Here is a 21,412-nt window from a genome sequence, read left to right on the forward strand (position 1 = left end):
ACTTTCTTACCTTCAGTGTTACTGCCACACAACATGCTGCCAACAGTCTGGTGTTTTACAGGATTTTCTGTTTCAGCTGTCTGGAAGGAATAGTTCTTGAAGCTTGCATTATAAGGAAAAAGGAATCTCATACTGTCTCATACTATGAGTTTAATAATCACTGGCAAGCTTATGATGAGGAGATCACCCATAAACTGTTCAAGGATGTTTGACACAAACCAGAGTTTTCACCACACCCTACTTACAAAGAAGCCATAAAGATAAAGGACATCAAGGTGGCTGTAATGTAGCTCAACAGTAGATATGCAACATAGATGAACTGTTTAATTGCATGGATATAATTAGCCCCACATTAACATTGGACTGTTTATTACTATTCAGTCCAATTCTGGTCATTTCAGAAGCCCCTGGCAGCCTTATGGCCAGAAGCATGATAGACAATTTCACACATTTTGTCTCTAGTTGCACCTTTTATCGATATGATAACTTTAACAAAATGCATCTGATTTTAACCAAATTCTATTTGGACATCCTGTGACAGAGGTGGTGGCCAACTGGTTAGTGCATTTGGTTAGTGGATTCTGAATTCAAACCCCACCCCTGCCACATGTCTCCATGTAATTTCAAGTTGCACCAGGAGGGCATCTGGTGTAAAACGTGTGCCATCTCAACATGCACATCCACCCTGGATCTGCTGTGTTGCCCCCGAGTGAAAACAAGGGAGCAGCCAAAGGGACTTACTAGATTTGGACATCCCATATGGACAATGGTGGGCACAGTTCCACTCATCCGCTAACCATTAATTAGCAAAGCTAACTTTTTTGTTAGCAGCTAACTTTGAAAGCCATCAGCGGGCCAAATAACTCCTGCGAAAATTAGTTCCGATAACATTTAGACCGCTAATATATTTTTGCAGGTATAGTGAATAAAGCTTAACAGTTAAAAACATTTGTAAAGCCTGAACTCATACATTTTAGTTCCTGCCTGTTATGTGTTTTGTAGCAGACAGACAGCTGTGAGAGGTAGAGCTCAATCCTCTGCTAGCAGAGGAGACCTGACTACCAAAGAGAAAAGAAGGGGAGAGACAGAGAGAGAAAAAAGCTAATTTATTTCAACAGCCATACAGTCTTGCAGACGTGTCACAGACGACATACACAGCAAGGCAGTTTTGACTTAAAAATTTTTAAAAACAAACTAATTCCAGACAGGTTATTGAAATTAACGTAATATCTGTCATTTTTTTCACAGACGTTACCATCTGTGGGATTATGACTGAACGCCTCTAAGTCAGAATCCTGCCTAGACGAAGCGATACCGAAGCGCCATGGATTTTCGGTTGGCCCCTGATAGCTGGCCTCCCCCCGGGGGGGCCCCGGTGAGCAGAGCCGCTCGTGACTGGACTGGGGCGCGGCCGGATATGCAGCCGCCCTTTTCCTCCCACGCAACTCATGTTTGTGGAGAACCTGGTTCTAAATCACTTGCAGACAACCTGATTCTGGGTCAGGGTGTCGTAATTAGCAGTAACGTGTGTTGGTTTTTACATATAAATAAACCAACCAACCACCGATGACAGGAGCTCATTTTCCCATAATGCCTTTTGGCATGTGTGTCTATAAGCACTCAAACCTTCAAAATTAGTACATTACTTTAACACAAAAATATATAGCTTATATTTTCACTTCGTAAAAATGACAGAGGTGATGTTAATTTCGATTCCCTGTCTTGCACTGGCTCATTGTTGTTTGTGATTGTCTTTTGAATTTACTTTGAATTTAAGTATCAGTAGCTGCCAGTGTCCTGGAGTCAGTACTAAAAGTTATTCATTTTGCTGTAATCTCTGCTAATTTTTTGAGGAGTTTATTGGTTTAGCTTTCTAAAAGTTATCTTTTCAGTTAGCTGATTACCAGTTATCAAAGCTAAAGTTATCAAATTTTTTTGGTTAGCTGTGCCCACCACTGCATATGGGTGTATCTCAAACAACTCAAATTTAAGCATTATTCATTTCATTTCATTTATATAGCACCAAATCACATCAAAGTTGCCTCAAGGTGTTTCACACAAGTAAGGTCTAACCTTACCAACCCCTAGACCACACAAACAGGTGACAGTGGTAAGGAAATCTCCCTCTGATGATTTGAGGAAGAAACCTCAAGTAGACCAGACTCAAAGGGGTGACCCTCTGCTTGGGCCATGCTACAGACACAATTGACAAAACGAATATACAGGAAATTTTGGGAGTTCATGCCGATGCACAGAACAGGCGGTTTGCAGAAGATGACACCACTCCCATCTCTGGATGGAGTCAAACCTCAAACAGAGAGAAAAAACAAAATCAGGCATCAAAAAGACAACAAATACAGTATAATTTGTCAGCATTAAGCAACAACAACAACAAAACAGAAGAAATACTAAGGTGATCGCTGGCCACAAGCCCCAAGCTTCACTAAAAGACCCAGACTTTAGATAAAGTTGAGGCCGCGGCCCGTTCTCTTTGCTAATAAATTAATTTAAAAGGGTAAAAGGCATAGTAACATACTATGCCAGTATGCTGGCCATATGAAAGGGAAAATAAGTGCGTCTTAACTCTGGACTTGAAAGCATGATTGTTACAGCCCTGCGTATGCTTGACAGTGGTTCACGGTGGAGCACACCTGTAAATAAAAGATTTTAACGATTCCCTTGGGTCACTCATTTGCATCTGGTTCCTGACAACGATCAGGTTTCACCAAGAGCCTGTCAGGACCGCTCACTTTACTGAACACAGTACTGATTATTGTAATTTAGTAGCCTACATGTATTGTGGTTTTATTCAATCCCCCTTGGACATTAAGTTGGACATTTGCATCCCGTCTGTGTGTATGAGTATTTGTCAGTCACACTTTCATGTGTACATGATATCTTTAACAAAATCCATTTGATCAAATCAAATCAATTTTATTTATAAAGCGCCAAATCACAACAGTTGCCCCAAGGCGCTTTATATTGCAAGGCAAAAGCCATACAATAATCACAGAAAAACCCCAACGGTCAAAACGACCCCCTTATGAGCAAGCACTTGGCGAAAGTGGGAAGGAAAAACTCCCTTTTAACAGGAAGAAACCTCCAGCAGAACCAGGCTCAGGGAGGGGCAGTCTTCTGCTGGGACTGGTTGGGGCTGAGGGGAGAGAATCAGGAAAAAGACATGCTGTGGAAGACAGCAGAGATCAATCACTAATGATTAAATGCAGAGTGGTGCATACAGAGCCAAAAGAGAAAGAAACATTCAGTGCATCATGGGAACCCCCCAGCAGTCTAAGTCTATAGCAGCATAACTAAAGGATGGTTCAGGGTCACCTGATCCAGCCCTAACTATAAGCTTTAGCAAAAAGGAAAGTTTTAAGCCTAATCTTAAAAGTAGAGAGGGTGTCTGTCTCCCTGATCCGAATTGGGAGCTGGTTCCACAGGAGAGGAGCCTGAAAGCTGAAGGCTCTGCCTCCCATTCTACTCTTACAAACCCTAGGAACTACAAGTAAGCCTGCAGTCTGAGAGTGAAGTGCTCTATTGGGGTGATATGGTACTAAGAGGTCCCTAAGATAAGATGGGACCTGATTATTCAAAACCTTATAAGTAAGAAGAAGAATTTTAAATTCTATTCTAGAATTAACAGGAAGCCAATGAAGAGAGGCCAATATGGGTGAGATATGCTCTCTCTTTCTAGTCCCCGTCAGTACTCTAGCTGCAGCATTTTAAATTAACTGAAGGCTTTTCAGGGAACTTTTAGGACACCTGATAATAATGAATTACAATAGTCCAGCCTAGAGGAAATAAATGCATGATTAGTTTTTCAGCATCACTCTGAGACAAGACCTTTCTAATTTTAGAGATATTGCACAATGTAAAAAAGCAGTCCTACATATTTGTTTAATATGCGCATTGAATGACATATCCTGATCAAAAATAACTCCAAGATTTCTCACAGTATTACGAGAGGTCAGGGTAATGCCATTCAATCAATCAATCAATTTTATTTATATAGCGCCAAATCACAACAAGCAGTTGCCCCAAGGCGCTTTATATTATAAGGCAAAAGCCATACAATAATTACAGAAAAACCCCAATGGTCAAAACGACCCCCTGTGAGCAAGCACTTGGCGACAGTGGGAAGGAAAAACTCCCCTTTAACAGGAAGAAACCTCCAGCAGAACCAGGCTCAGGGAGGGGCAGTCTTCTGCTGGGACTGGTTGGGGCTGAGGGGAGAGAATCAGGAAAAAGACATATTGTGGAAGACAGCAGAGATCAATCACTAATGATTAAATGCAGAGTGGTGCATACAGAACAAAAAGAGAAAGAAACACTCAGTGCATCATGGGAACCCCCCAGCAGTCTAAGTCTATAGCAGCATAACTAAGGGATGGTTCAGGGTCACCTGATCCAGTCCTAACTATAAGCTTTAGCAAAAAGGAAAGTTTTAAGCCTAATCTTAAAAGTAGAGAGGGTGTCTGTCTCCCTGATCTGAATTGGGAGCTGGTTCCACAGGAGAGGAGCCTGAAAGCTGAAGGCTCTGCCTCCCATTCTACTCTTACAAACCCTAGGAACTACAAGTAAGCCTGCAGTCTGAAAGCGAAGCACTCTGTTGGGGTGATATGGTACTATGAGGTCCCTAAGATAAGATGGGACCTGATTATTCAAAACCTTATAAGTAAGAAGAATAATTTTAAATTCTGTTCTAGAATTAACAGGAAGCCAATGAAGAGAGGCCAATATGGGTGAAATATGCTTTCTCCTTCTAGTCCCTGTCAGTATTCTAGCTGCAGCATTTGAATTCACTGAAGGCTTTTCGGGGAACTTTCAGGACGACCTGATAAAAATGAATTGCAATAGTCCAGCCTAGAGGAAATTGTTATGTGTCGGACGCAGCTCGGAGAACCGACCAGCATTTGAAGGACCCAGTATGAAATAAGCAGAGCATGGTACAAAGGCTAACTGAATTTAATACATAACAGTGATGTGATACAAACAACAAAAGAGTGTGCGGTCTGGCGTGGTGGTGATACGGTGCGCTCCCTGCAGCGCTAATGGTCCGGAGCCAGAAGCCGTTCGGACCCAAGGACCCCGCCGACACCCCCCAGGTGGCCGCAACAAACCGAGTCTGTGAAAGAAGGAACCATTATGTGAGTCCACACTCTACACACAGAGAGACCACTCAAAGGTGTACATAAACAGCAAACACTTCCTGGCTTAATTACTAATCAGCTTCCCAACCTGCAGGCATGGAACATCCAGTTCACAAAACTCCACTGCAGTGGAAGCCGATACATGACTAACGTACAGCTCAATATAATAAGGTGTGAGGGACACCACATTTACTGACTGTATAAACGTTAGTCACAAAATCTAACGTACCTCAGGAAGTGTGCTGACGAGCGTGAGACCTCACCCCCTCCTCTTTCACAGACCGTGCATCAAACCCTGGACGTTCTCTGCATCCACTGATGATGAGATGGCTCCCGAGACGACGATCTCACCCGTCTGGTCACAAGGTCGAGTCTCTGGCAAATACACACTGTATACTCCAGTCTTAAATGCCACCATGTTCCAATCCATATAGATGCACCACAGCTGTGAGTCCTGATGAGCCGCAGGTGATCAGGGTGAGGTCCTGATAACCTCAGCAACACAGCCACTCAGTCCCAAATGCAAGCCACCTGGAAGGAAAAACAAAAGACAGAAACAAAAAGGCAGCCAGGCCCCCCAGCCATACAACAGGAAATAAATGCATGAATTAGTTTTAGAACATCAATGGAAGTTTTTGAAGTGCATCTGTATTTAGGTTGTCTGCACTTCTCTTTCTCTGTTAGATTCCAGAATTGGGCATTCATGTTAGGTGTTGCTCTGGATTTGAGCTCAGTGTCATTTTTCAGTGTGAGGATCTCACTCAGTAGCACAGCAATCCAGGTTGAAGAGTGATGCCACTTTGGATGTTATACAATCCACATCTATATTTTCCTCAAATGCAAAACAGAGAAAACTGACAACAGGCTCAATGAATGCAAAGTCAGTAAAGCGCCATCAAATTCTCTACTCTAGCTGCAGCAACTGAAGGCTTTTCAGGGAACTTTTAGGACAACCTGATAATAATGAATTACAATAGTCCAGCCTAGAGGAAATAAATGCATGAATTAGTTTTTCAGCATCACTCTGAGACAAGACCTTTCTAATTTTAGAGATATTGCGTAAATGCAAAAAGTAGTCCTACATATTTGTTTAATATGCGCATTGAATGACATATCCTGATCAAAAATGACTCCAAGATTTCTCACAGTATTACTAGAGGTCAGGGTAATGCCATCCAGAGTAAGGATCTGGTTAGACACCATGTTTCTAAGATTTGTGGGGCCGAGTACAATAACTTCAGTTTTATCTGAGTTTAAAAGCAGGAAATTAGAGGTCATCCATGTCTTTATGTCTGAAAGACATTCCTGCAGTTTAATTGGTGTGTGTCCTCTGGCTTCATGGATAGATAAAGCTGGGTATCATCATAACAATGAAAATTTAAGCAATGCTTTCTAATAATACTGCCTAAGGGAAGCATGTATAAAGTGAATAAAATTGATCCTAGCACAGAACCTTGTGGAACTCCATAATTAACCTTAGTCTGTGAAGAAGATTCCCCATTTACATGAACAAATTGTAATCTATTAGATAAATATGATTCAACCCACCGCAGCGCAGTGCTTTTAATACCTATGGCATGCTCTAATCTCTGTAATAAAATTTTATAGTCAACAGTATCAAAAGCAGCACTGAGGTCTAACAGAACAAGCACAGAGATGAGTCCACTGTCTGAGGCCATAAGAAGATCATTTGTAACCTTCACTAATGCTGTTTCTGTAGAAGAAGTTTTGAGAGAAAAGGAAGGTTGGACATTGATTCCCCCATTAATTTAAAATGGACATCCTAAAGGTGTGTATTTGAATTTGGGTGTTACTGGGTTTCACCAAGGACCTCAAAGGAACCCCAGTTTTACTGAAAAGAGCATTACTTTGTAATTTATTATCCCCCATTGTATTTCTTATTCATTCATTTATTTATTTGTCAATATGTGGTTATTTTTTTTTTAGATATGCTTCATCCCTGTTTACAATTACAATTAATAATATGGTAGCATGATTAAATCAGCACTACAGCCAGAAATTTATCTTTTCCACAAATTCATAACTCAATTAGCCTATGTTGTGTGACTTCATCAATATAAACAACAGTTTTAATCATTTTTAAACACAAATCAGTGAGGAAACTGGAGCAAACAAACATGCAAACTCCATACAGAGGGGACCAGGTGGGAAGTGATCCCACAACCTTCTTTCTGTGAAGCAACAGTGCTAACCACTAATCCACTGTGTCACCACATTCATGACAGTGGTAAAAGAAAAACTCTCTTAATCACTTGATCTATTTGATATTCTTTTTATAAGGTCATAAAACTTGGATTTTTGATTTATCTTAAAATGTGTTTTCAGTTTAATCACATTTTCATCCCTATTGTGCATTTTTGAGGCAGGTTTGATGAAAGAATCAGCATTTTATTAAATAAGTGACTTTATGCCATACGCAGATGAGATCATTTGCATCTATTTATTTGAGAATGACTTTGAAGATGTAGAAACACTAACACCTTTCTTTGCAGTGCCTCATTTGAATAAAAGTCCTACATGTCTGTCTGGACATCCTCATTGTGCTGTGTGCTCTGTATTTTCAGCCAAATTCCAAATATGTACAAAAAAATAGAAATTCCATTTGAGAAAAAATATGAACTGAAAGAGAAGTACTTGTGCTATAAGTGGTGAGAACATGGAGTTGAAGGCTATTAAATGTGATATAAAGAGCTTGTTAGCACTACATTACCACGATTAGTAGCGTCCTCTGACTGCTTCACGACAGGTGACACAAGGCTGCATGTCAAACATGACATGGTGTGTTTCTGAACCCGGAGCTTGGTAAATGTGTGGGAACAATGTCAGTGAAAGGCAGCCACTTGACATTATGCTTGAGGACAGACAAAGGATTCATTATTTAAGTCTCATGAGCGGCATTCTGGTACTTTATATTCTGAAAAGTGTTCCACTCATGCATTTTTAAAATCACTGTGGAAAACAGTGTAAGGTGTAAGGTAATGTAAGGTGGCTTATTATTGTGTAGAGACAAGACAAGGGACATAATAATGACTTATGGGCCTGACTTAAAAATCTTGAGGCTGTCATATTTTGTGTAAATTAGTGAACAACAGCTGATTAATAACATTCTATGGTTGATGAAGCCGTGATTTGTTGCATGCGCAAAGCAGTGGTGACCTTTGCACAATCATCACATCAGAAACAGGTGACACACGCACACACACACACACACACACACACACACACACACACATGCAGCAGCAGCTGAAGGCAGCTGTTGCATTGCTGCGCTACAGCTTCTTTGCACATCATGTCTTTGATAAGGACTCTTATTCCATACTCTGTCTTCTGCGACCATGTTTTTGGAAGTGAGAGTTCATTCGGAAAGTATTCATAGTGCTTCAGTTTTCCACATTTTGTTATTCCAAAATGGATTAAATTCATGTTTTTCTGCAAAATTCTACTCACAACACCCCATATTGACAAAATGAAAAATATTTTTTTTGAAATTTTTGCAAATTTATTATAAAAATAAAAACTAAGAAATCACATGTGCTTAAGTATTCACACTCTAAATGGACTGCATTTATATAGTGCTTTTCCATATGCATCAGATGCTCAAAGCGCTTTACAAATAATGACTCACATTCACCCCGATGTGAGGGTGCTGCCATACAAGGCACTCACTACACACCGGGAGCAACAAGGGCCCTTAGTGATTTTCCAGTCAGGCTGGGATTTGAACCGAGGATCTTCTGGTCTCAAGCCCAACACCTTAACCACTAGACCATCACCTCCTCTTTGCTCAATACTTTGTTGATGCGCCTTTGGCAGCAATTACAGCCTCAAGTCTTCTTGAATATGACGTCACAAGCTTGGTGCATCTATCCTCTTCAACCTATATTCAGTTGAATACACCACAAAGACAAGATATTTAACCCTCTGGGGCCGACGCCGTCGTATACGATGGCTAAGGCCAAGCTTTACTAAATTATAAATAACTTTTGAATGATATGAGATAGAAACTTATTTTTTTTGCTGAAAAGTTAACTTCGCGGACTTTCGAGCCAGCCATCGGCCATCTTTGTACTCCTCATAGAAGCTGTGTGATGATGTGCACAATGTGAGTGTCCAATCGGAATTGGTTCACTGTCACATGGTTTTCCAAAATCCAAATGTAGGGCAGATTTACCTCACGTGAAAAGCCAAAGATCGTTTTGGTTGGTTGGTGGTTAGCACTGTTGCCTCACAGCAAGAAGGTCATGGGATCGATTCCCGGCCTTTCTGTGTGAAGTTTGCATTTTCTCCCCGTGTCTGTGTGGGTTTCCTCTGGGCACTCCAATTTCCTCCCACAATCAAAAACATGCTTATTTAGGGTCTGCTCCTTTCCCTGCCCTTTGACCAAGGCAGTGTCCCTACATCTAGAGTTGGTCCCCGGGCTCTGGCTTGTGGCTGCCCACTGCTCCTAGTGGTTAGATTGTGTCTAACTGTAATTAGGATGGGTTAAATGCAGAGGAGAAATTTCGTTGTATATGTGTATATCTGTGCAATGACAATTAAGTTGATATTCTATTCTATTATGTAATTTTTATCATAATTTTCTGTCATTTAGATGAGATGAGATATACTTTATTGATCTCACAGTGGAGAAATTATGTTTACACTCCAGTTACCTCAGACAGAAATTAGTCCACAATTATTACTTGTTTACCGTAATAATGGCACACATCAGAATTAAAGACAACACATACATATTTGACATTGTTTATGTGCACTAAGTTTGAAGAAGTCCATTATCCGAATTGAGGCAAGTGTGTGAAGGCCACGCAGCAACCCTGAGATGTACCGCCGTCAGCTTGGGGGGAGGAATGGAGGCCAGCTGCAGCAAAAACTGCACCGCCCCAGCAGAAGGGGAAAGGAATGATGTGAGCAGACGCCAGAGTGCAGGAGATGTGACCGCCCTCGTCAGAGTCCCGGGCTGATTCAACAGTAAAAAACATTTAACATTGATGTTGTGGTGCAATTATGGTTCATTTCTATGAATTTTTAATTTGGGATTTTTCACTCCGCAAGATACTGCACACTACACTTGGGTGAATCTTTACAAAGATGCTGGAATAATCATGTCTAATCTGAGATTTTAGCAAATGGTATTTAACAAACAAAAAGGTTTGGACACTTCAGTGATGACACCATTACATCAAGGAATTGTACTACGGTGTATAATTCTGCCGGATGACTTATACCAAACCAGAAGTAATTCATTCAGATATTTTGAAGAACCAGTTTTACTGTCTTTTGCTTCAATTTACATTTATGGCCCCATTAAATGTAAAACCTATTTTACTACTGGATTATGCTTTTCAAACTTTTAGCATTTAATGTAACATCTTTACAAACAAAAGTGGAGACATTTCTGCAAAAACAACAAAAATGTATTGTTCAAAATTTACAGTGAAGCAAAACCAGTATATAACATGTAGGTGACATGATGACAAAGGTGTCCCATTCTGTGTCATAACCTTTTCCATCTGAATCACACAGACAGAGCACACATATGTTAATTAGCACTATCAGGTGATTAAAAAATGTAATTGATTACAGGGTCTGTGGTTAATTAATCTAAATTAATCATTTAATTGCATGTATAATTAAAAAAAACCTCACATCTGTGTGTTTGGGGCATTTAATAATCTGTTAAAGTTAAAAAGATGTGGGTTATTTCTGTTACACATGTCAAGCAGGTATTAATAATTATCTTATTAGATTACATATTTAAATCTGTCCATTGAACATTAAAATCTGGAGGAAACACATGAATCAAACATTTTTAATGGGTTTTAAGCCTGTTTGAGTTCAGTGGCGACGTTAATTCACAAACACAAACTCCCACGTTGAGATTTAGCAATGAGAGTTACCAAAGACAAAGTTACTTTGGTATGAAAAGTATTGACATCTAACTCAGTTATTGCTCTCAAAAACAAATCTTTATTTATAGACAAAGTCACTGACGTCTAAACAAAATGTGACTGAAGGTATTATAGGTGCTGTAATTAATCAAAAATAGCGTTTTATTTTGACAGCTACAATTTTAATACTTAATAGCGACAGCTTGCAGTTATAACAAATTTGCTTAAGCGAATCCTAGGAATCACGCGTCATCTCTTAGTTTTGTGATGAAAAACATTGATTTGAATCTCAATTTTGAGGCTGTTCTGTAAATAGTTTTCAAATAAACAAAAATATAGCAACTTCTGATCAATCCATATCAAAATAATGTACTGATTTAAGCCCCAGCCATTTCTGGTTAAACCATGCCCACTTCCGGTTTAGGCCCCACCCACTACGAGTACAGATACGGATACAGATCATCTATCAGGGGTGGGCAATCATGTGCCATGAAGGGCCGAAGCACTGCAGGTTTTCCTTGCTACCAATCACCTCAGCAGGTGATTTCATTAATGTTCAGGTGTTTCAGCAGGTGATTTCATTGACAACCAGGTGGTTATGTTCAAGGGAGAAGCTCATCAGCAACCCACCTGCTGAGGTGATTGGTTGCAAGGAAAACCTGCAGTGTCTCGGCCCTCGTTGCCCACCCTTGATCTAGATGGTTGAACAGATACAGAAAGAGAAAGTGGTGTACTCCCTCATCCTTCCAAGTAATGTTTCAGTTTAGATTTGCTTTTGCTTTTGAGTCTCAGCGAGTCTCTGGCTGGTGATCAGCTGGGAGGCGGCTGACAGCTGCAAATGACAGCTCAGTGCACACGACGCATCACATTAAAAACACAGAGACCACAGCCAGGACAGGTATATTAATAGGTACTAATTACATATGCAATTATATAGCAAATCCGTGTCACAAGAAGTGTGTAAATTTGCAATTTATGGATGCAATTTATGGATGTTTTGTTTTAGAGTATATGTAGTATTGCAGCCCAGTCTCACATATTTTTTTCATGGTCCGTGAGGAAATCAGTCAGATTTTCGTGACGGGATTTTTTTTAACTCACTATTACTACCCCTACTCCTACCCCCAACCCTAACCTTAACCATAACCTAATCTTACTCTTTCCCCGCACCCTAACCAATGTTGCTTCAAACTTAATGAATGGGTGATTAGAAACAGCTTTTGTTAGAGAGGATATAATTATATTTGAAACACCAACACCACGAGCCAGCACAAAAAGTTATTTTTGTGACTACAGTGGGTTAGCCTATGCAGAAATAGACTAAATACAAACATATCCAAAACAACTTTACTGGAAAGATCAAAGATTTTATTGACATGCTTGGAAAAATCCCCAACAAACGAGGATTCACCAAATAAATCACCAAATCAGAAGTAAAATTCCTAAATTCAACTAAATGTCCACTAGTCTGATTATAATGGGTCATGGTAGTATTAGAAGGGCAGAGATTTACATGGTCAAATAGTTAAATTTAGCACCATTCTGCGAAAAACATATGTGTAAATGTGAAAAACATAAGTGTAAATGAAAAGGTCCTAGGTTGTTGTTTTCTACCAAGCTGCTTGCCTGTTGTCCTGTAGTCCATCCCAGCCTTGTGCAGGTCTACAGTTTTGTCCCTGGTGTCCTTAGACATTTCTTTGGTCTTGGTTATGGTGGACAGGTTGGAGTGTGATTGATTGTGTGAACAGGTGTCTTTTATACAGGTAACAAGTTCAAACAGGTGCAATTAATACCGGTAAAGAGTGCAGAATAAGAGGGCTTCTTAAAGAAAAATTAACAGGTCTGTGTGAGCCAGAATTCTTGCTGGTTGGTAGGGGATCAAATACTTATTTGCAGCAATAACATACAAATAAATTATTTAAAAAAATCATATATTGTGATTTCCGGATTTTTTTTTTTTTTAGATGATGTCTCTCACAGTGGACATGCACCTAAGATGAAAATTTCAGACCCCTCCATGATTTCTAAGTGGGAGAACTTGCAAAACCGCAGGGTGTTCAAATACTTATTTTCCTCACTGTCGGTTTGTCAGTGTGTGACGGCCCTACAATAGACTGGTGGCCTCTCCAGGGTGTACCCTACCTCTTGCTCATAGAGACCCTGCCTTTTCGTCCAACCTGACCTTGGACAGGAATAAGCAGTTTTAGAAAACTGATAAATGACTCATCCTCCTTGCTTTAGATCATGGAAAGCTGAGACGTTTCAATAGCCAGGTGAGCAGGCTTCAATCAAAATCAAGTGCACATTGGGCTTTAGCCAAGTTTCACATAAGCCCATCATTTCCAGCCAATGTTCGAAAATTAGTTAATTTATCAGCAGTTACTTGAATGACAATTGTCTAATATGAATGAAACTTAGATTAAGAATTGGATTTGGTATTTAACATCTCTGTGTGTGCTGTTTATCCTTGTGAGATGCCAGCACCTTTAAGCTCCAAACTGTCCATGCATTTAAAACAGTGCAACCATCGCTGCCCACATATATATTTGTCCTTCATGTTGGAATGGATGTTAAGCAAAAGATCAGCTTAAGTACACTGTAGACAGTGTGGAACTTCAGGCAATATCAGACATGGCAGCAGTCAAAGAATTTTTAATAATGTTTCTCCCCCAAAAGAAACAAAAGCATTTGGAATGATAGTTTGTAGGGGGTCCCTTATGTTGTCTCAGTAAGTGCTTCATGACAAGATTATACATAGAAAAGTCTCATAAAAATATTCTGTTATTGCTAGCTGTCATCATTGTATCCTTTTGCTAAAGATTGTGTATTGCTTGAACTTTGGTTACACTGCCCCCATATTTTTTTAAGACTGCTGCTTTTTGTTTCATCTGTAAGCTTTCAGAAAAGTGATATAAATACAGACAAAATCAGTATAGAATACAGACAGAAGACTCTGTCCATGTCCGTTTCAATATTTAAAAGTGAGCATAAATGAATCTTACTGTAAGCTGAGAAGCAACGTCAATTGATCTGGCCCTAAGCACACATTTAGCTTTGACTGGCAACTGTACCATTGTGGGTAATGGTCTCCTATATTACAACCCCAATTCCAATGAAGTTGGGACGTTGTGAAAATGTAAATAAAAACAGAATACAATGATTTGTAAATCCTCTTCAACCTATATTCAATTGAATACACCACAAAGACAAGATATTTAATGTTCAAACTGATAAACTTTATTGTTTTTGTGCAAATATTTGCTCATTTTGAAATGGACGCCTGCAACACGTTTCAAAAAAGTTGGGACAGTGGTATGTTTACCACTGTGTTACATCACCTTTCTTTCTAACAACACTCAATAAGTGTTTGGGAACTGAGGACACTAATTGTTGAAGCTTTGTAAGTGGAATTCTTTCCCATTCTTGCTTGATGTACAACTTCAGTTGTTCAACAGTCCGGGGTCTCTGTTGTCATATTTTGTGCTTCTTAATGTGCCACACATTTTCAATGGGCGACAGGTTTGGACTGCAGACAGGCCAGTCTAGTACCCGCACTCTTTTACTACGAAGCCACGCTGTTGTGACACGTGCAGAATGTGGCTTGGCATTGTCTTGCTGAAATAAGCAGGGATGTCCATGAAAAAGACGTTGCTTGGATGGCAGCATGGGTTGCTCCAAAACCTGGATGTACCTTTCAGCATTGATGGTGCCATCACAGATGTGTAAGTTGTCCATGCCATGGGCACTAACACAAAACTATACCATCACAGATGCTGGCTTTTGAACTTTGCGCTGATAACAATCTGGATGGTCTTTTTCCCCTTTTGTCCAGAGGACATGATGCCCATGATTTCCAAAAACAATTTGAAATGTGGAATCATCAGACCACAGCACACTTTTTCACTTTGCGTCTGTCCATTTCAAATGAGCGCGGGCCCAGAGAAGGCGCCTGCGTTTCTGGATGTTGTTGATGTATGGCTTTTGCTTTGGTTGGTAGAGTTTTAACTTGCACTTGTAGATGTAGTGACGAACTGTGTTAACTGACAATGGTTTTCTGAAGTGTTCTGAGGCCACGCAGTAAGATCATTCACACAATGAGGTCAGTTTTAATGCAGTGCCACCTGAGGGATCGAAGGTCACAGGCATTCAGTGTTGGTTTTTGGCCTTGCTGCTTACGTGTAGAAAGTTCTCCAGATTCTCTGAATCTTCTAATTATATTATGACTGCAGATGCTGGATTCCTTAAATTCCTTGCAATTGAACATTGAGAAACATTATTCTTAAACTGTTGGACTATATTTTCACGCAGTTGTTCACAAAGTGGTGATCCTCACCCCATCTTTTCTTGTGAACGGCTGAGCCTTTTGGGGATGCTCCTTTTATACCCAATCATGACACTCACCTGTTTCCAATTCGGTGTTCTTTGAGCATTCATCAACTTTCCCAGTCTTTTGTTGCCCCGTCCCAACTTTTTTGAAATGTGTTGCAGGCATCCATTTCAAAATGACCAAATATTTGCACAAAAACAACAAAGTTTATCAGTTTGAACATTAAGTATCTTGTCTTTGTGGTGTATTCAATTGAATATGGGTTCAAGAGGATTTGCAAATCATTGTATTCTGTTTTTATTTACATTTTATACAATGTCCCAACTTCATTGGAATTGGGGTTGTACAAGTGTGGAGTGTTTTTGGCCTGTTTATAGAAGTAAAGGATGTTCCTAAGATGGTAAAACTAAATATTAGGTTTAAAAGAGCAAAATAATGTTTTTTTTTGGTTGCAGGGATTACAAACCGGTGGACAACACAACCGATATATTAATGTGCGCACCTGTATGTACAAGCAGAGTGTATGCATGTAGTAAACCCTGCTATGTAAGGCATATCAGAATACTGTGCAAAATAAATAGTAGAAAAAAAATCTGCACTGAACAGGTTTTTGGGGCTCTGTAGTGTATTAATTTTCTGTTGCCTTGTGACAGCAATGGCCACACATCATTTGAAGACAACACGCCCTTGGGTACACAGATGAGAGCACAACTTCAGCCGCATTTTACACATGTGGGTGCTTGGTATGAAAATGACAACTGTGTTAATTGGAATCTATCAATGACACTTGCGCTGTGTGCAGTTTATTGCTGAATATAACACAAGGTCCAAATTGTTCAGAATAGCGAGATGCACAGGATAGGTGGCACAGTGGAAGTGGTACTGCAGATGGAGGATTGTATGGGACATTGGCAAGGCTTCAGATATGGGCAATGGGGGAGGTGTATAAAAACTGGAGAGACAGAGAGACAGAGAGAGAGAATTATTTTCACAGGTTTTAATCATACTGATAAAGTGAAGAACCTTGGGGTGATTTTTATCCCACAATGTCCTTTGACCTGCAGATTAGAGAAATCACTGGAAATGCTTTCTTCCACCTTCATAACATAGCGAGGATTTATCCCATCCTGTCTTTGGCTGATGCAAAGACTCTGACCCATGCATTTATCTCCTCTACACTAGATTATTGCAATGTCCTATTCTCTAGCTTACCACAGTCCAGCATTAGGGGTCTCCTGCCAGAATTTTGACAAAAAGGAGAAAAATTTACCACATTACTATCATGGTTGGACTTGCGGGTTATGTTATTCTGGGTTTTATTGTGTGTCTTTTTGATGTTATGGTTGGTTTTGTGTTCCCTGTATTCTCTTGCTCTTTGTCTGGAGGTTTGGTATTGGGTGTGTCTTTCTTGCTGTCCTCTGTTTGCCACGACCCCATTTCTGATCTTTCTTCCTCACCTGTTTTACATTTCCCCTGATTGCCTCCTGTATTTAAGCCTCATGTTTCCCTCTTGACATCACCAGATTGTGTGCTTTTTGCCAGCATTTCCAGCCTTGTTTCATAGTGTTCTTGTTTCTTAGTTTGTCTTCTGACTTTCTGCCTGTTTTCTTTTTTCTTCGCCTGCTGTCTCATGTTTTGGGTACTGTTACTGGTTTTTGTCTGCTGATCTATGTACCGAACCTTGCCTGGCAACCAAGTAAAGCTTTTTGAACTTCCACTTGTGTGTCTGAGTCCTGCAACTATGTCTATCCATTTCATGTCTCAGATCCTGACAATTACACCAATTTTGGCCCCCTTCATTGCCTTTCTGTCTCTGTGAGGTCAGCTTTTAAGGCTCTGTTACTAACTTATAAAACTATTCATGGACTAGCACCTCCCTACTTAGCTGACCTAATTAAACCCTACATACCAGCCCAAAAAAGTCAGCAGACCATGGGGCCTTCTCTTATTGTGCATCTGTCTTGTGGAATGATCTCCCTGCAGAGATAAAACAGTCAGATTCCATACAGACATTCCAGTCCAGACTAAAGACACATCTATTCTTGCTCTCGTATGAATAGCATACCAGTGCTGTGTAGAATTATGTTTCCTCTCCTTTTAATTCATATTATTACAATGGAACAGGTCTTATCCTCACTGACATGTTTAGCCGCATGTTCTCCTTGAATTGCTGGCTGTCTGAGTGGTGTCCAAAAAATGAGGTGGGCTTCATAGATAATTGGCAAAGCTTCTGGGGAAAACCTGGTCTTGTTAGGAGAGACGGCATCCATCCCACTTTGGATGGAGCAGCTCTCATTTCTAGAAATCTGGCCAATTTTCTTAAATCCTCCAAACTGTGACTATCCAGGGTTGGGACCAGGAAGCAGAGTTGTAGTCTTACACACCTCTCTGCAGCTTCTCTCCCCCTGCCATCCCCTCATTACCCCATCCCCGTAGAGACGGTGCCTGCTCCCAGACTACCAATAACCAGCAAAAATCTATTTAAGCATAAAAATTCAAAAAGAAAAAATAATATAGCACCTTCAACTGCACCACAGACTAAAACAGTTAAATGTGGTCTATTAAACATTAGGTCTCTCTCTCTAAGTCCCTGTTGGTAAATGATATAATAATTGATCAACATATTGATTTATTCTGCCTTACAGAAACCTGGTTACAGCAGGATGAATATGTTAGTTTAAATGAGTCAACACCCCCGAGTCACACTAACTGTCAGAATGCTCGTAGCACGGGCCGGGGCGGAGGATTAGCAGCAATCTTCCATTCCAGCTTATTAATTAATCAAAAACCCAGACAGAGCTTTAATTCATTTGAAAGCTTGACTCTTAGTCTTGTCCATCCAAATTGGAAGTCCCAAAAACCAGTTTTATTTGTTATTATCTATCGTCCACCTGGTCGTTACTGTGAGTTTCTCTGTGAATTTTCAGACCTTTTGTCTGACTTAGTGCTTAGCTCAGATAAGATAATTATAGTGGGCGATTTTAACATCCACACAGATGCTGAGAATGACAGCCTCAACACTGCATTTAATCTATTATTAGACTCTATTGGCTTTGCTCAAAAAGTAAATGAGTCCACCCACCACTTTAATCATATCTTAGATCTTGTTCTGACTTATGGTATGGAAATAGAAGACTTAACAGTATTCCCTGAAAACTCCCTTCTGTCTGATCATTTCTTAATAACATTTACATTTACTCTGATGGACTACCAAGCAGTGGGGAATAAGTTTCATTACACTAGAAGTCTTTCAGAAAGCGCTGTAACTAGGTTTAAGGATATGATTCCTTCTTTATGTTCTCTAATGCCATATACCAACACAGTGCAGAGTAGCTACCTAAACTCTGTAAGTGAGATAGAGTATCTCGTCAGTAGTTTTACATCCTCATTGAAGACAACTTTGGATGCTGTAGCTCCTCTAAAAAAGAGAGCTTTAAATCAGAAGTGCCTGACTCTGTGGTATAATTCACAAACTCGTAGCTTAAAGCAGATAACCCGTAAGTTGGAGAGGAAATGGCGTCTCACTGATTTAGAAGATCTTCACTTAGCCTGGAAAAAGAGTCTGTTGCTCTATAAAAAAAAGCCCTCCGTAAAGCTAGGACATCTTTCTACTCATCACTAATTGAAGAAAATAAGAACAACCCCAGGTTTCTTTTCAGCACTGTAGCCAGGCTGACAAAGAGTCAGAGCTCTATTGAGCTGAGTATTCCATTAACTTTAACTAGTAGTGACTTCATGACTTTCTTTGCTAACAAAATTTTAACTATTAGAGAAAAAATTACTCATAACCATCCCAAAGACGTATTGTTATCTTTGGCTGCTTTCAGTGATGCCGGTATTTGGTTAGACTCTTTCTCTCCGATTGTTCTGTCTGAGTTATTTTCATTAGTTACTTCATCCAAACCATCAACATGTTTATTAGACCCCATTCCTACCAGGCTGCTCAAGGAAGCCCTACCATTATTTAATGCTTCGATCTTAAATATGATCAATCTATCTTTGTTAGTTGGCTATGTACCACAGGCTTTTAAGGTGGCAGTAATTAAACCATTACTTAAAAAGCCATCACTTGACCCAGCTATCTTAGCTAATTATAGGCCAATCTCCAACCTTCCTTTTCTCTCAAAATCTTGAAAGGGTAGTTGTAAAACAGCTAACTGATCATCTGCAGAGGAATGGTCTATTTGAAGAGTTTCAGTCAGGTTTTAGAATTCATCATAGTACAGAAACAGCATTGGTGAAGGTTACAAATGATCTTCTTATGGCCTCGGACAGTGGACTCATCCCTGTGCTTGTTCTGTTAGACCTCAGTGCTGCTTTTGATACTGTTGACCATAAAATTTTATTACAGAGATTAGAGCATGCCATAGGTATTAAAGGCACTGCGCTGCGGTGGTTTGAATCATATTTGTCTAATAGATTACAATTTGTTCATGTAAATGGGGAATCTTCTTCACAGACTAAAGTTAATTATGGAGTTCCACAAGGTTCTGTGCTAGGACCAATTTTATTCACTTTATACATGCTTCCCTTAGGCAGTATTATTAGACGGTATTGCTTAAATTTTCATTGTTACGCAGATGATACCCAGCTTTATCTATCCATGAAGCCAGAGGACACACACCAATTAGCTAAACTGCAGGATTGTCTTACAGACATAAAGACATGGATGACCTCTAATTTCCTGCTTTTAAACTCAGATAAAACTGAAGTTATTGTACTTGGCCCCACAAATCTTAGAAACATGGTGTCTAACCAGATCCTTACTCTGGATGGCATTACCCTGACCTCTAGTAATACTGTGAGAAATCTTGGAGTCATTTTTGATCAGGATATGCCATTCAAAGCGCATATTAAACAAATATGTAGGACTGCTTTTTTGCATTTACGCAATATCTCTAAAATCAGAAAGGTCTTGTCTCAGAGTGATGCTGAAAAACTAATTCATTTCCTCTAGGCTGGACTATTGTAATTCATTATTATCAGGTTGTCCTAAAAGTTCCCTAAAAAGCCTTCAGTTAATTCAAAATGCTGCAGCTAGAGTACTGACGGGGACTAGAAGGAGAGAGCATATCTCACCCATATTGGCCTCTCTTCATTGGCTTCCTGTTAATTCTAGAATAGAATTTAAAATTCTTCTTCTTACTTATAAGGTTTTGAATAATCAGGTCCCATCTTATCTTAGGGACCTCGTAGTACCATATCACCCCAATAGAGCGCTTCGCTCTCAGACTGCAGGCTTACTTGTAGTTCCTAGGGTTTGTAAGAGTAGAATGGGAGGCAGAGCCTTCAGCTTTCAGGCTCCTCTCCTGTGGAACCAGCTCCCAATTCAGATCAGGGAGACAGACACCCTCTCTACTTTTAAGATTAGGCTTAAAACTTTCCTTTTTGCTAAAGCTTATAGTTAGGGCTGGATCAGGTGACCCTGAACCATCCCTTAGTTATGCTGCTATAGACGTAGACTGCTGGGGGGTTCCCATGATGCACTGTTTCTTTCTCTTTTTGCTCTGTATGCACCACTCTGCATTTAATCATTAGTGATCGATCTCTGCTCCCCTCCACAGCATGTCTTTTTCCTGGTTCTCTCCCTCAGCCCCAACCAGTCCCAGCAGCAGACTGCCCCTCCCTGAGCCTGGTTCTGCTGGAGGTTTCTTCCTGTTAAAAGGGAGTTTTTCCGTCCCACTGTAGCCAAGTGCTTGCTCAAAGGGGGTCGTTTTGACCGTTGGGGTTTTACATAATTATTGTATGGCCTTGCCTTACAATATAAAGCGCCTTGGGGCAACTGTTTGTTGTGATTTGGCGCTATATAAAAAAATTGATTGATTGATTGACTACATCTAAATTCTAGGTCTGTTATTAAAGCACAGGGCTAGCTATTACTTTAGCAATTCTCTCTGCTTCCTTGTTGATTTACTGCTGGTGAATTAATGATGCAGTTATTTCCTGGCAACTGATTCTGCCCTTTTTTTCTCTGCTTGATGCTCTGATGAGCACTTTAATGGATGCTGGCCCTGACCCCTAGG

The 21,412-nt window shown here is 40.1% G+C and overlaps 1 long non-coding RNA gene across 1 annotated transcript; it reads left to right on the forward strand.

The window, feature by feature from the left end:
* Positions 1 to 1,256: 1,256 nt before the first annotated feature.
* Positions 1,257 to 20,701, forward strand: LOC117502863. Its single transcript, XR_004558418.1, has 3 exons — positions 1,257 to 1,520; positions 3,126 to 3,130; positions 20,690 to 20,701. It is a non-coding gene; the product is annotated as an uncharacterized LOC117502863 (long non-coding RNA).
* The last annotated feature ends 711 nt before the right edge of the window (positions 20,702 to 21,412 follow it).

This window comes from Thalassophryne amazonica, chromosome 2 (genome assembly GCF_902500255.1).
Source record: "Thalassophryne amazonica chromosome 2, fThaAma1.1, whole genome shotgun sequence".
Lineage (NCBI taxonomy): Eukaryota > Metazoa > Chordata > Actinopteri > Batrachoidiformes > Batrachoididae > Thalassophryne > Thalassophryne amazonica.